Here is a 12,279-nt window from a genome sequence, read left to right as displayed (position 1 = left end):
GAATTCCCAGTTCACACACAGTAAAAAAAAAAAAAAAAAAAATTATGAAAGATAATGTCAGCTAATAGGCAGGGTGCAGTGGCTCACCCCTGTAATCCCAGTACTTTGGGAGGCCAAGTGGGGGCAGATTACCTGAGGTCAGGAGTTCAAGACCAGCCTGGCCAACATGGTGAATACCCCGTCTCTACTAAAAATACAAAAATTAGACACACGCCTGTAATCCCAGCTACTCGGGAGGCTAAGGCAGGAGAATTGCTTGAATCCAGAAGGCGGAGGTTGCAGTGATCACTGCACTCCAGCCTGGGCAACAGAGCAAAACTCCGTCTCAAAAAAAAAAAAAAAAAACCATAATGTAAACTAGTAAAGGTAGAACACAAGAGAGCTTGAGCCACCATTCACAATTATAAGAAAAATTTTGATAGATCAGAAAAGTCTTAGAAGTCATTAGATTCTGTTGTAAAAAGATTATGTGGATTTTTGTAGTAGATGTTTCTTGACTGTGGAAACACTTAAATACATCTTAAGAGAACTGTTCTAGTTTAAAGGAGTCTGCAGTGGGGATGGGGTGGGAGAGCTATATGGGATTACTGGGACAATTGAGCAAATTTGAATATGTACAGTGTATTAGCTAACTTTATTGTTTCCTTTCTTAATAATATTATGGTTGCGCAGGAGAACGCCCCTTTGGATATACATGCTGAACTACTTAGGAGTGAAGCACCGTGATTTGGCAACTGACTTTTATTTTTTATTTTTTATTTTTATTTTTTGAGACAGAGTCTCGCTCTGTCGCCCAGGCTGGAGTGCAGTGGCACGATCTCGGCTCACTGCAAGCTCCGGGTTCACACCATTCTCCTGCCTCAGCCTCCTGAGTAGCTGGGACTACAGGCGCCTGCCACCATGCCCGGCTAATTTTTTTTGTATTTTTAGTAGAGACGGGGTTTCACCGTGGTGTTGATTTCCTGACCTCATGATCCGTCCGCCTTGGCCTCCCAAAGTGCTGGGATTACAGGTGTGAGCCACCGCACCTGGCCCCAAGCAACTGACTTTTAAATATTTCAGCAGAAAAAAATTATAAATTTTTCAGGTAGTTGGAGAGAGACAAAGCAAATGGAAAAACGGGAACAATGGATTAATCTAGGCGAATAGTATAAACATGTTCGTTATTCTTTCATCTTTTCTGTAGGTTGGAAGTTTTTCAAAGCCAGCTGGGTGAGAAAGAACAGGAATAAAGAAAGATTCTCGCCAGGCGTGGCTCACGCCTGTAATCCCAGCACTTTGGGAGGCCGAGGCAGGTGGATCACCTGAGGTCAGGAGTTCGAGACCAGCCTGACCAACATGGAGAAACCCTGTTTCTACTAAAAATACAAAATTAGCCGGGTGTGGTGGCACCTGCCTGTAATCCCAGCTACTCAGGAGGCTGAGGGAGGAGAATTGCTTGGAGCCAGGAGGCGGAGGTTGCGGTGAGCTGAGATCACGCCATTGCACTCCAGCCTGGGCAACAAGAGCGAAACTCCATCTCAAAAACAAAAAAAGGCCGGGCACAGTGGCTCATGCCTATAATCCCTGCACTTTGGGAGGCTGAGGCGGGTGGATCACCTGAGGTCAGCAGTTCGAGACCAACCTGGCCAACATGGTGAAACCCTGTCTACTAAAAATACAAAAATTAGCCAGGCGTGGTGGTGGGCACCTGTAATCCCAGCTACTCGGGAAGCTGAGGTAGGAGAATTTCTTGAACCCAGGAGTCAGAGGCTGCAGTGAGCTGAGATTGCACCACTGCACCCCAGCCTGGGCAACAGAGCGAGACTCCATCTCAAAAAAAAAAAAAGAAAGAGTCTCACAGTTGGCCCATCATGAGATGGGGTCTCCACGCATCGCCACCACTGTTGCCAGCAGAGGACCCTGAAATTCTAGGGCTTTGCAAGGAAAGAGCTGGTTATTAGAGACTGCTTTTCAAGCAGCTTCCCAAATGTGGCTGGATTCTGGGCCGACTAATTGTCGTGTGATGTCAGGCCACAAAGGGTGGATAAATTCCAGTTTGTCTGGTACTGAGAAAAAAATAGGCCCTATATCTTAGACAGCCCTGATAAGGTGCCTCCATGGATATGAGTAATGGTCAGACCCAGGGGATGACCCAGGACTAAGAAAGCTGGACAATGGAAAGTCTGGAGCACTGTGACAGGGAAATTCTTCCCCTGAATTGCCTTTTCCTATTGAGATAAGATAGTGCACAATAAAGCGCCAGGCTCAGAAGTGCTGCTGCCAATCCCAGCCAGGGCAGGCAGCACTCGGCCCGAGCTGACGCACATCAGTGCCCGGGGCTGTCAGCACCTGTGTGGTCTCCAGAAGGCCAGCTCTGATGGGGACCAGTCCTAACTCCCACCATTCACCAACTGTGAGACTCCTATTCTTGTTCATTAAAAAAAGAAAGAAAGAAAGAAAGAAAGAAAGAAAGTGTACTCCTCTTCTACCTGCTTTACTCTATGGTGCCTCCAAAAACTAGAAACTATGCCGGGCGCGGAGGCTCACGCCTGTGATCCCAGCACTTTGAGAGGCTGAGGCGGGCGGATCACCTGAGGTGATCAAGACCAGCATGGCCAACATGGTGAAACCCCGTTTCTACTAAAAATACAGAAATTAGCTGGGTATGGTGGTGGGTGCCTGTAATCCCAGCTACTCAGGAGGCTGAGGCAGGAGAATCACTTGAACCAGGGAGGTGGAGCTTGCAGTGAGCTGAGATGGTGCTATTACACTCCAGCCTGGGCAACAAGAGCAAAACTCCATCCAAAACACACACACACACACACACACACACACACACACACACACACACACAGAAAAAAACTAAAAGCAAACCATGAAAGGGCCTTTCCACTCCCAAATGCTATAAAGGTATCAGTTATTATTATGACTTCCTCAGCATGAAGCAGTTACTTTTGTAGATTCTCCCTCTTTTTTTTTCTTTAAGACACAGGGTCTGGCTATGTTGCCCAGCTGTTCTCAAACTCCTGGCTCAACGATCCTCCCACCTTAGCCAGCCTAGTAGCTGGGACTACAGGCACGTGCCACCCAGCCCAGCTAGCATCCCCTGTTTTAGGTCTAGTTCCATATTTCTTTAAAAGTCATCAGGATGTCTTTTAGATCCTGAGTATATTTTTATTATGAGATTGTATAAGTAAAGACCTTTGAACTTCTGAGGAGGCAAGATTGAGACACCTTAGATGCTCCACTGTCTCCTGAGTGAGCAGAGTGGCAGAGGCTGTTACCCTTTTAATAGCACCTTAACCGGGAAGTAGACTCCTTGTAGGCAAGCAGTGACTCACCCACACTGTCACGAATGAGTCAGTGTCCCAGCCGAGCAGGGGCTGGCAGCCTCCTACTTCAAGGGGTGGGAAGCAAGGCCTAGGCTCAGTCCTGGATATTGGTCTTGTCACATTAGGGGTGGTAGCACAGAGCCCGCAGAGTGGAAAGTAGCTGATGCCTTTGGATTGGTCTTCAGGAGGAGAGGATTGAGCTAATGGGCATGTGATACAGAGAAAGACTGTAAGTTAGGGTAAAGGAGAGCTTTCATATGGCCCTGTCTGAGCTGCAATGGTTGCACGGGCTCCCTGTTACTGGAGTAATTCCAACACAGCCTCAACCCACCTATAGAGATGTTTTGGGCCAGGCACGGTGCCTCACACCTGTAATCCCAGCACTTTGGGAGGCCAAGGTGGGTGGATCATTTCAGGCCAGGAGTTTGAGACCAGCCTGGCCAACATGGTGAAATCCCATCTCTACTAAAAATACAAAAATTAATCGGGCATCATGACGCACACCTGTAATCCCAGCTAGTTGGGAGGCTGAGGCAGGAGAATCCATTGAACCCAGGAGGCGGAGGCTGCAGTGAGCCAAGTTGGCACCACTGCACTCTACCTGGGAGACAGAGCGAGACTCCATCTCAAAAAAAAAAGATGGTTTGGGGAAGATGTTACCATTGACCAGAGAGTTGGATCAGATGGCTATCAGACTTTTTCAATGTTAAAAATCTGAGCTATGGGGCCAGCGTGGTGGCTTACGCCTGTAATCCCAGCACTTTGGGAGGCTGAGGCAGGCGGATCATGAGGTCAGGAGATCGAGAACATCCTGGCTAACACAGTGAAACCCTGTCTCTACTAAAAATACTAAAAAATTAGCTGGGTGTGGTGGTGGGCACCTGTAATCCCAGCTATTCGGGAGGCTGAGGCAGGAGAATGGCGTGAACCTGGGAGGCGGAGCTTCAGTGAGCTGAGATCGCGCCACTGCACTCCAGCCTGTGTGACAGAGCAAGACTCCGTCTCAAAAAAAAAAAAATCTGAGCTATTTTTGCCTCACGATGAACTTGCATTAACTCACCTTCTGCTTAGTAGCTACATTCTGAGCTTTTTTTTTTTCTTTTAATTTTTTGGAGAGACAGGGTCTTGCTCAGTTGCCCAGGCTGGATTACAGTGGTGCAATCATAGCTCACTATAACCTCAAATTGCTGGGCTCAATTGATGCTCCTGCCTCAGTCTCCCAAGTAGCTAGGACTACAGGTGCACACCACAACACCTGGCTAACCTTTAATATTTTTTTTTTTAAATGGAGGCTCACTCTGTCACCCAGTCTGTGGTGCAGTGGCACGATCTCAGCTCGCTGCAATCTCCACCTCCTGGGTTCAATCAATTCTCCTGCCTCAGCCTCCTGAGTAGCTGGGACTACAGGTGCTCGCCACCACGCCCAGCTAATTTTTGTATTTTTAGTAGAGACGGGGTTTCACCACGTTGGCCAGGCTGGTCTCGAACTCCTGACCTCAGGTGATCCACCCATCTCAGCCTCCCAAAGTGCTGGGATTACAGGCGCGAGCCACCGTGCCCGGCAACTTTTAATTTTTTGCGCAGATGGGGGTTTCACTATGTTGCTAAGGCTGGTCTTGAATTCCTGGCCTCAAGGGTTCCTCCAGCCTTCGCTTCCCAAATTGTTGGGATTACAGGCGTGACCCATTGCACCTGGCCCTTTTGGAGCTTTAGCTTCCTCAGCTGCAAAATGGGATTATTAATATCTACCCTACTTATCTCAGAGGGTCATAATAAGGATCAACAATGATAATAAATGATTCCTGGTACAATCATGCATGTTTTTCTCACGTTTCTCTCAGTGTTTGTGATCCACAGGTAGAGGGTGACCAGGTGAGTACCTGGACCGGCTGTCCCATGGGTCAGAGATCCCATTTACTCATGGGGTTGGCATTAAATCACCTTTCACTGGCCATCCCCCAAATATGGTTACCGCTTTACCCTTTGAGTTCTCTGTCCCTCTGTCTTCACTCCTCCCATCTTCCTTTCCCTTATGTTCATTGGACTGACACTTTCTGAGGGGTTACTATGTCCAAGGCACCCTGCTGGGGCAGGGGGAGCACAGGAATAACTCCCAGCCCTTGTCTGCAAGGGCATCTCAGCCCTGTAGGGGAAGCACAGTGCCCAGGAGGAGAGGCCAGGAGGAGGCGGAGGCCAGACAGGGGGAGTGTTCACCAAGAAGACATGGCTTCGTGGGCCTGGCTTTTAAGACCAGTTGATGATTCTCCAAGTAGAGAAGGCAGGGGGAAGGGTAAGAACAGAGTGCCTGGATGTTTGCTTGTCTGCCCCAGGCCTTACCCAACTCCTTCCTTGGCACGTTCTCTTGCCTGTTGAGCAACATCCCCTCTGTGACAGGAGAGGAGTTCTGCTCAGGTCTCGCATGCAGCTTCTTTCTAAGCAAGAGAATTTGAAAACTAGAAGTTGTTGTTGGAAATGAAACCACCATTGCAAAACTGTAAGCGAGACAGTGAAAGAGACTTGACCTAACCAACTCCATCTTGCTTCTAACCTCCAAGCTGTCCTTGTTCATTCCTGGGCGAAGGTGAACTAACTTTGGGAGAAACTTAGTTTCTACTTTAAAGCAAAGACGACAGCTGCTCTTTCCCAAAACAAACCTCCTTCTTGCCTGGGGTCTAGACTGTCTTTGTAGGACAAACAAATTAGCCAAGAGATTAGAAATTATGGTTTAGGAGTCACAGGGCTGGAGGCTACAAGATTCTGACCCTCCCTAAACTGCTCCTAAGATCAGTGCTTGAGATATTTTGCAGACTCCGCACTTGATGGATCAGCTGGCACCACCCAGATGGATAAACTGGCTCATCTGATCTTGTGGCCCCAACCCAGGAACTGACTCAGTGCAAGAAGACAGCTGATCCCTGTGATTTCATCCCTGACCAATCAGCACTCCCGGCTCACTGGCTTCCCCCACCCACCAAGTTGTCCTTAAAAAGTCTGCTCCCCAAATGCTCGGGGAGAGTGATTTGAGTAATAATACAGCTTCGGTCTCCCACACGGCCGGCTCTGCATGGATTACTCTTTCTCTACTGCAGTTCCCCTGTCTTGATAAATAGGCTGTGTCTAGGCAGCAGGCAAGGTGAAACAGTGCTGACTACTCACTGGGGCCATGCATATGACCGTGAGATAACGCAGTGATTTTCAACCCCAGTTGTGCACCAGAATCACCTGTGGTTTGTTTTTGGTTTTGATTTAATTCAGATTTCCTGGCCCCACTCTTCATGTATTCTGATTCAGTGGATCTGGGATGAGGCCCCTATAATTGGTATGATTTACTTTCACAAATTTAGAGGGAGAAAGAATGTCCTATAATGTTTGTTTTTCCAGTTCTGCACTCAAGAGGGCAAATGTTTTATTGCAGGATGCCCAGAATCCGCTGTTGAAGCTTCCACCTACCCTGAGTTTTCTGAGAACCCTAAAGGCTTATTGAGTTCTAAAAAGTGAAGGAGCTGGTTGGGCACAGTGACTCACACCTGTAATCCCAGCACTTTGGGAGGCTGAGCAGGGTGGATCACCTGAGGTCAGGAGTTCATGACCAGCCTGGACAACACGGTGACCCCCATCTCTACTAAAAATACAAAATTTAGCTGGGCGTGGTGGCAGGCACCTGTAATCCCAGCTACTCGAGAGGCTGAGGCAGGAGAATCCCTTGAACCTGGGAGGTGGAGGTTGTAGTGAGCCGAGATCGTGCCACTGCACTCCAGCCTAGGCGACAGAGCATGACTCTGTCTCCAAAAAAAAAAAAAAAAAAAAAAGCAAAGGAGCTGCCGTGGAATTAGTCTGGCTTCCACTCCCAGAGGGGAGAGAATGGATGGTAAGCAGTTGCCTATTTTTCTTTCCTGCACCTCACTTTCCTTATCTGTGAAATGAGAAGATTTCGGTGAAGCCTGAAAGAGCACAGAGGCTGTGACAGCACATAGTAAGTGCTCAATAAATGAAGGCTATTGCCATGAAGGCAGCAAGGCCTCCTGGGTAGGGGTGTGGGCTCCAGAGCCAGACTGCCTGGGTTCACAGACTGGCAGCCACTCTAATTGTGTAGCCTTCATGCCTCCATTTCCTTCTCTCTACAGTGGGGGTGATAATGACTTCCTCACAGAACTTTTATCAGGTGAATTAATAAGTGTAAGGCACATTGATCAATGCTGGGCAATAACACCAAATCACTATTAGCAGTTACGGTTACCTCTGCTGTGACCGCTCACTGCCTCATGGTGTCACTGTCAGTCACTGGTCCTGCCCCATCCTTAGCTTGTACCCTCCAGCTGCTCCTAGCAGCCTCGCAGGGCAGCTGTGCCTCTTCAAGAAGAGACCACCTCCCCCTCCCTCTTGCTAATCCTGGACAAGGAATCCCTACTTGGACTCCTAAGTTCACCTGTACAGCCTCCTCGTGGGACACCAGCTGGCTCTGGAATGCTGTGTCAGACCCCGTTCCAGCCTCACCAGCACAGAGAGCCAGGACCTCCACGCTCTTGCCCGCTCTTCCCCAGAGATCCACGCCAGGGTCTGCAGCTTTTCTTTGGCCACCTTGGAGCCTAAGCGTCTGAGAGCACCCCTTTCTCCAACACTGAAGCGATTCTTCTAAAGGAAATTACCACAGTAAGTCCTGGGATCCCCAGTCCCCACTCTGTTCAGATGGCTGCCCTCTGTGCCTCCAAGTGACTTAGTTGGGAGATTTCCTTACCAGGTGTCAACATTACACTTCCGGTGGTACCACTGCCTGGGATTCCAAGGCCATTTTTTGCTTCTTAGAGAAGCGGGGTGGGGAAAGCCCGTATGTCTCATCTCTGCTGGGAACCATATTATGTGTAACTTTAAAAAACCCCAGGCATGATTCCAACATGCAGCCAAGGAAGAGAATCACTGAGGTAGGAAGACTGAGACCTAATGGTTATTAAAACCCCTGCACAAGTGGGAGGCTGTGCGTTGATTCCCTTGAGGCTGCCTTCCCTGGAACATTTCGATTCTAGAACGCAGGCTCTAAGTCGGTGGTTAGAGATCAGCCGACTCAATGATTCTCCAGTTCAGTGGGCAGCAGAATCGCGGGAGTGGTCTGCTTCTTATACAGCTTCTCAGGTCTCAGCTCCTGATCGGCGACGCTGATTCAGTGGGATGGAGGTGGAGGAGTGGGAGGGATCCCAGATCGCAGTGAGATGCATGGTGAGGAACCCTGGGTGGGGAGGGTGTGGGCAAGGTGGGCGAAGGGCTGCCTGCACATCATGCCTAGGCAGGGAGTTATAAGAAGGAAGGGCAGCATCTCAGAGGGGCTCAGATGTGAGGGAATTGTCATCAGAAGCTGGAAAAAACCAAAATTGTCAAAGTTAATTGCCAAATCTCTCTCCAAATAATATATCCCCTGTCCGACTATCAGGGCCTATTTTCAGATGGAAGAAAATGTGTGTCCAAAGCAGGAATCCCAAGATCAGAACCCTCTGTGGGAGTGGAGGTGAACCCTTGGGAGTGGAAGCTGGGAAGACAATTGCTGCCGATGGTCAGTGAGGAAAGCCTTGGGCTCCAATGACCTCATGGCTCTTTTCTGTCGCCGGTGACAGGACACTCCCTTCCCCTCTGCCCACCTCCACCCACAGGCATATCAGACAGATGACCACATGAGAGCACGGGAAAAGTGTTCCCCGTCGATAACACACATTCTCACGTGCTGCCGCTGCCGCCACCGTCCGACCTCATCCCCCAAATGTCCCGTGATGTCAGGCTGAGTGAGGCAGGGTGAGGTCACCCCAGAGCTCGTGCTCTTTTTCCCTGGAGACCCAGGAATTTTTAAAGTTGCATAAGAGCAAATGCCTGGTCATGCCTTGGATTCTTTGTGTGAAACCTTTAGCTCCGGCAGCCCGAGTCTCATTTGTCCCCTAATTCACAGTGTGTGACTTTGTTTTTCTCAGCGGTGTTCACCAGGAGAGGTAAAACAATACTCCCTTATCTCCTCAGAGGGGTCAGCAAGGCAGCCTGGTCGGCCATGAAGCAGGGAAGAGCTGGGTCAAACTAGGCTCAAAAGCTACCAGCTCCAGAGCCCGCGCCTCAGAAGGACTCTTCCCCCACGGCAGTGCATTCCGGCAGGGGGTGTCCCTGAGGGGTCTCCTTACACCTAAAGTGGTTGTCAGTCCTTCAAAGTTAGTGATAAAGAGTCCAGAGCCTCCTTGGTATTACCATTCACAACAATATGCAGAGATCACCAAAAACAGCACTTTTCCCCTCCATGAGCGTGCTCTCCAGCCTCTGACCCTCCCCAATTTTCTCAGGCGTCCTACTTGACTAAATATTTGGGAAGTGAAACAATAGCTCACTACAGCAGTGGTGGGCAATTACTGGAAAATCACGTGATTGTCCGAATTGAACCAATTTGTCAAAGACCATTTTCCTTTCACTCATCGCCTCCCCCACACCCCACGATAAGATAGGGTCCCTAGAGCACAATAATCCTTTCCTGAGATACAATTTAGAGGCTCCTGAGAAAAGAAACAAAAGTGAGGCTAATTTTGGCTTTTCTGAGACTAAAGAAAAGCACACAGGCAGGCCCTGTCCTGCTCGAGGAAGCCAGGGTGGGCCTCGTTTCGTCCCTCCAGGGTATCTGCTCGGTCACCAGGGGATTTGGAGAACAATGCAAGGGCGGCGAGGGGGAGATAGGAACCGAGTCCTGGCCCTGGCCGCAGTGACCGAAGTCTTGCCTGGGCCCTGAAGAGATCTCTACCATAACAGCCATGGCTTCAGACTTAAACATTTTGTTAACTGCAAATTTATCACTACCCTTCCCCAGCCGAATTAGTTTTTATTTTATTTATTTATTCATTTTTTTGAGACAGAGTCTCGCTCTTGTCACTCAGGCTGGAGTGCAATGGTGCGATCTCGGCTCACTGCAACCTCCACCTCCCAGATTCAAGTGATTCTCCTGTCTCAGCCTCCCGAGTAGCTGGGACTACAGGCACCCACCATCACGCCTGGCTAAAAGTTTCCCCATAAACCTTTCACCTACTGGTGTCTTGGAGTTTGATGAATATTTACTCATTCTCTCTGTACTTAATAACTCTGCGTCGAGCCCAAAGAGGCAGGTATTATTATCTACAGATGAAACTATAGATTGAAAGGTTGACACTTGTCCAGGTCACACAGTGTGATAATAGCAGAGGCTGCGTCATGGAAACAGAGGTCCTGTTTTCCTGGAAGAAAACATTTTCACTCTGCTTTCCACCATGACTTAGCTGTTGGGAAGCAGCAGGCCTCACTTCTAGCGAACTCCACTGGGCACGGGGGCACACCTGTCCGAGGTGGCTCCTGCCCTCTCATCATCCCAGGAAGGAGAAGAGACAGTACATCCTAGGCAACACTTCCTCTCTCGTGGGCCAGCTCTGTCTGTGCTTCGGGCCCTTCAATCTCACTCCCATGTCTCCCAAGCCCTTTCATATCTTGTCCGCTGCTTTTCCCTGCCCTTGTGTTCCAGCTTGAGCTGCCTCGGGTGTCCCCAGCTGCGCTCTCCCATCCAGAAAGGCAAAGAGGCAGGAAAGCTTTCACCAGGGGTGGAGGAGGTGATGAGAAGGAAAAATGTTAGACTTGCAGTTGTTCTGGGGGTCAGTGGGGCAGCTGCAGAGATGCTCCAGCGTTTCCCTGTAGTGTGACAAAATGGAAACTCCTGCTGCTTCATGCCAGCATTTCACATCACAGCACACGCATGCTTGTGGCTTTCTGTTGACAAAGGGGAGGCAGACTCTTTTCATCCAAATCCACGATGTCTTGTAGACTTCTTTTTAGCTTTGCTCAGCGGAGAAGCATTTCCGAAGCCCCGCGGTGGTTTCACTACCCCTTCGCAGTCTGCTCGCAATCCGTTTGCGGCCACAGACAATCTCCTTCTGGAAACCATGCGTCTAGTAGATCAGTGGCAAGCAAAGTGTCCAGTTTAGCCACAGGTCTTTGTGTGGCTGTGCTTTGAGGGTGCAGCGGATGCTTCTCTCTTGGGAAATGATAAATTCCACCCTGTAGAAGGTTATTTGGGCTGATGGAAAATCTAACAGACCGCTTGTCTGGAATAAGCAGGATAGTGAACCCCCTCAGTCAGGCCTGAGCCGTTACCAGTTGCCTGCCCTTCAACTTTCTGTCAATATTGTTCAAATTTCTCTTCCTTCGAAGCTGAATTTGTTGGTATGACAAAAAATAATCTTTTTTTTTTTTTTGAGACAAGATCTTGCTCTGTCACCCAGGCTGGAGTGCAGTGGCACTATCTCGGCTCACTGCAACCTTCACTTCCCAGGCTCAGGTGATTCTCCTGCCTCAGCCTCCCGAGTAGCAGGCATTTGCCACCATGCCCAGCTACTTTTTGTCTTTTTAGTAGAGACAGGTTTTCGCCATGTTGGTCAGGCTGGTCTCGAATTCCTGACTTCAGGTGACCCACCCACCTGGCCTCCCAAAGTGCTGGGATTACAGGCGTGAAGCACGGCGCCTGACCAAGAAAAGTAAAATTTTACTAAAAATTGCAACCTCTGCCTCCTGGGTTCAAGCGATTCTTGTGCCTCAGCCTCCTGCGTAGCTGGAATTTACAGGTGTGCACCACGACTACATTTTTGTATTTTTTAGTAGAGATGGATTTTCGCCACGTTGGTCAGGCTGGTCTCGAATTCCTGACCTCAAGCCTGACCAATCCAGCAGTCTCTGCCTCCGAAAGTGCTGGGATTACAGGCGTGAGCCACTGTGCCCGGCCCCATTTTTTTTTTTTTAAAGACAAGCTCTGGTTCTGTCACCCAGGCTGGAATGCAGTGACACCATCTCGGTTCACTGCAAACTCCGCCCCCCAGGCTCAAGCCATCCTCCCACCTCAGCCTCCTGCACCACCACACCCAGCTAATTTTTGTATTTTTCGTAGAGCCGGGGTTTCTCATGTTGCTCAGACTGGTCTCGAATTTATGAGCTC

The sequence above is a fragment of the Pan troglodytes genome, chromosome 2, assembly GCF_028858775.2.
Source record: "Pan troglodytes isolate AG18354 chromosome 2, NHGRI_mPanTro3-v2.0_pri, whole genome shotgun sequence".
Classification (NCBI taxonomy): Eukaryota; Metazoa; Chordata; class Mammalia; order Primates; family Hominidae; genus Pan; species Pan troglodytes.
The sequence above is the reverse complement of the archived record's forward strand: the minus strand, read 5'-3'. Positions refer to the sequence as shown.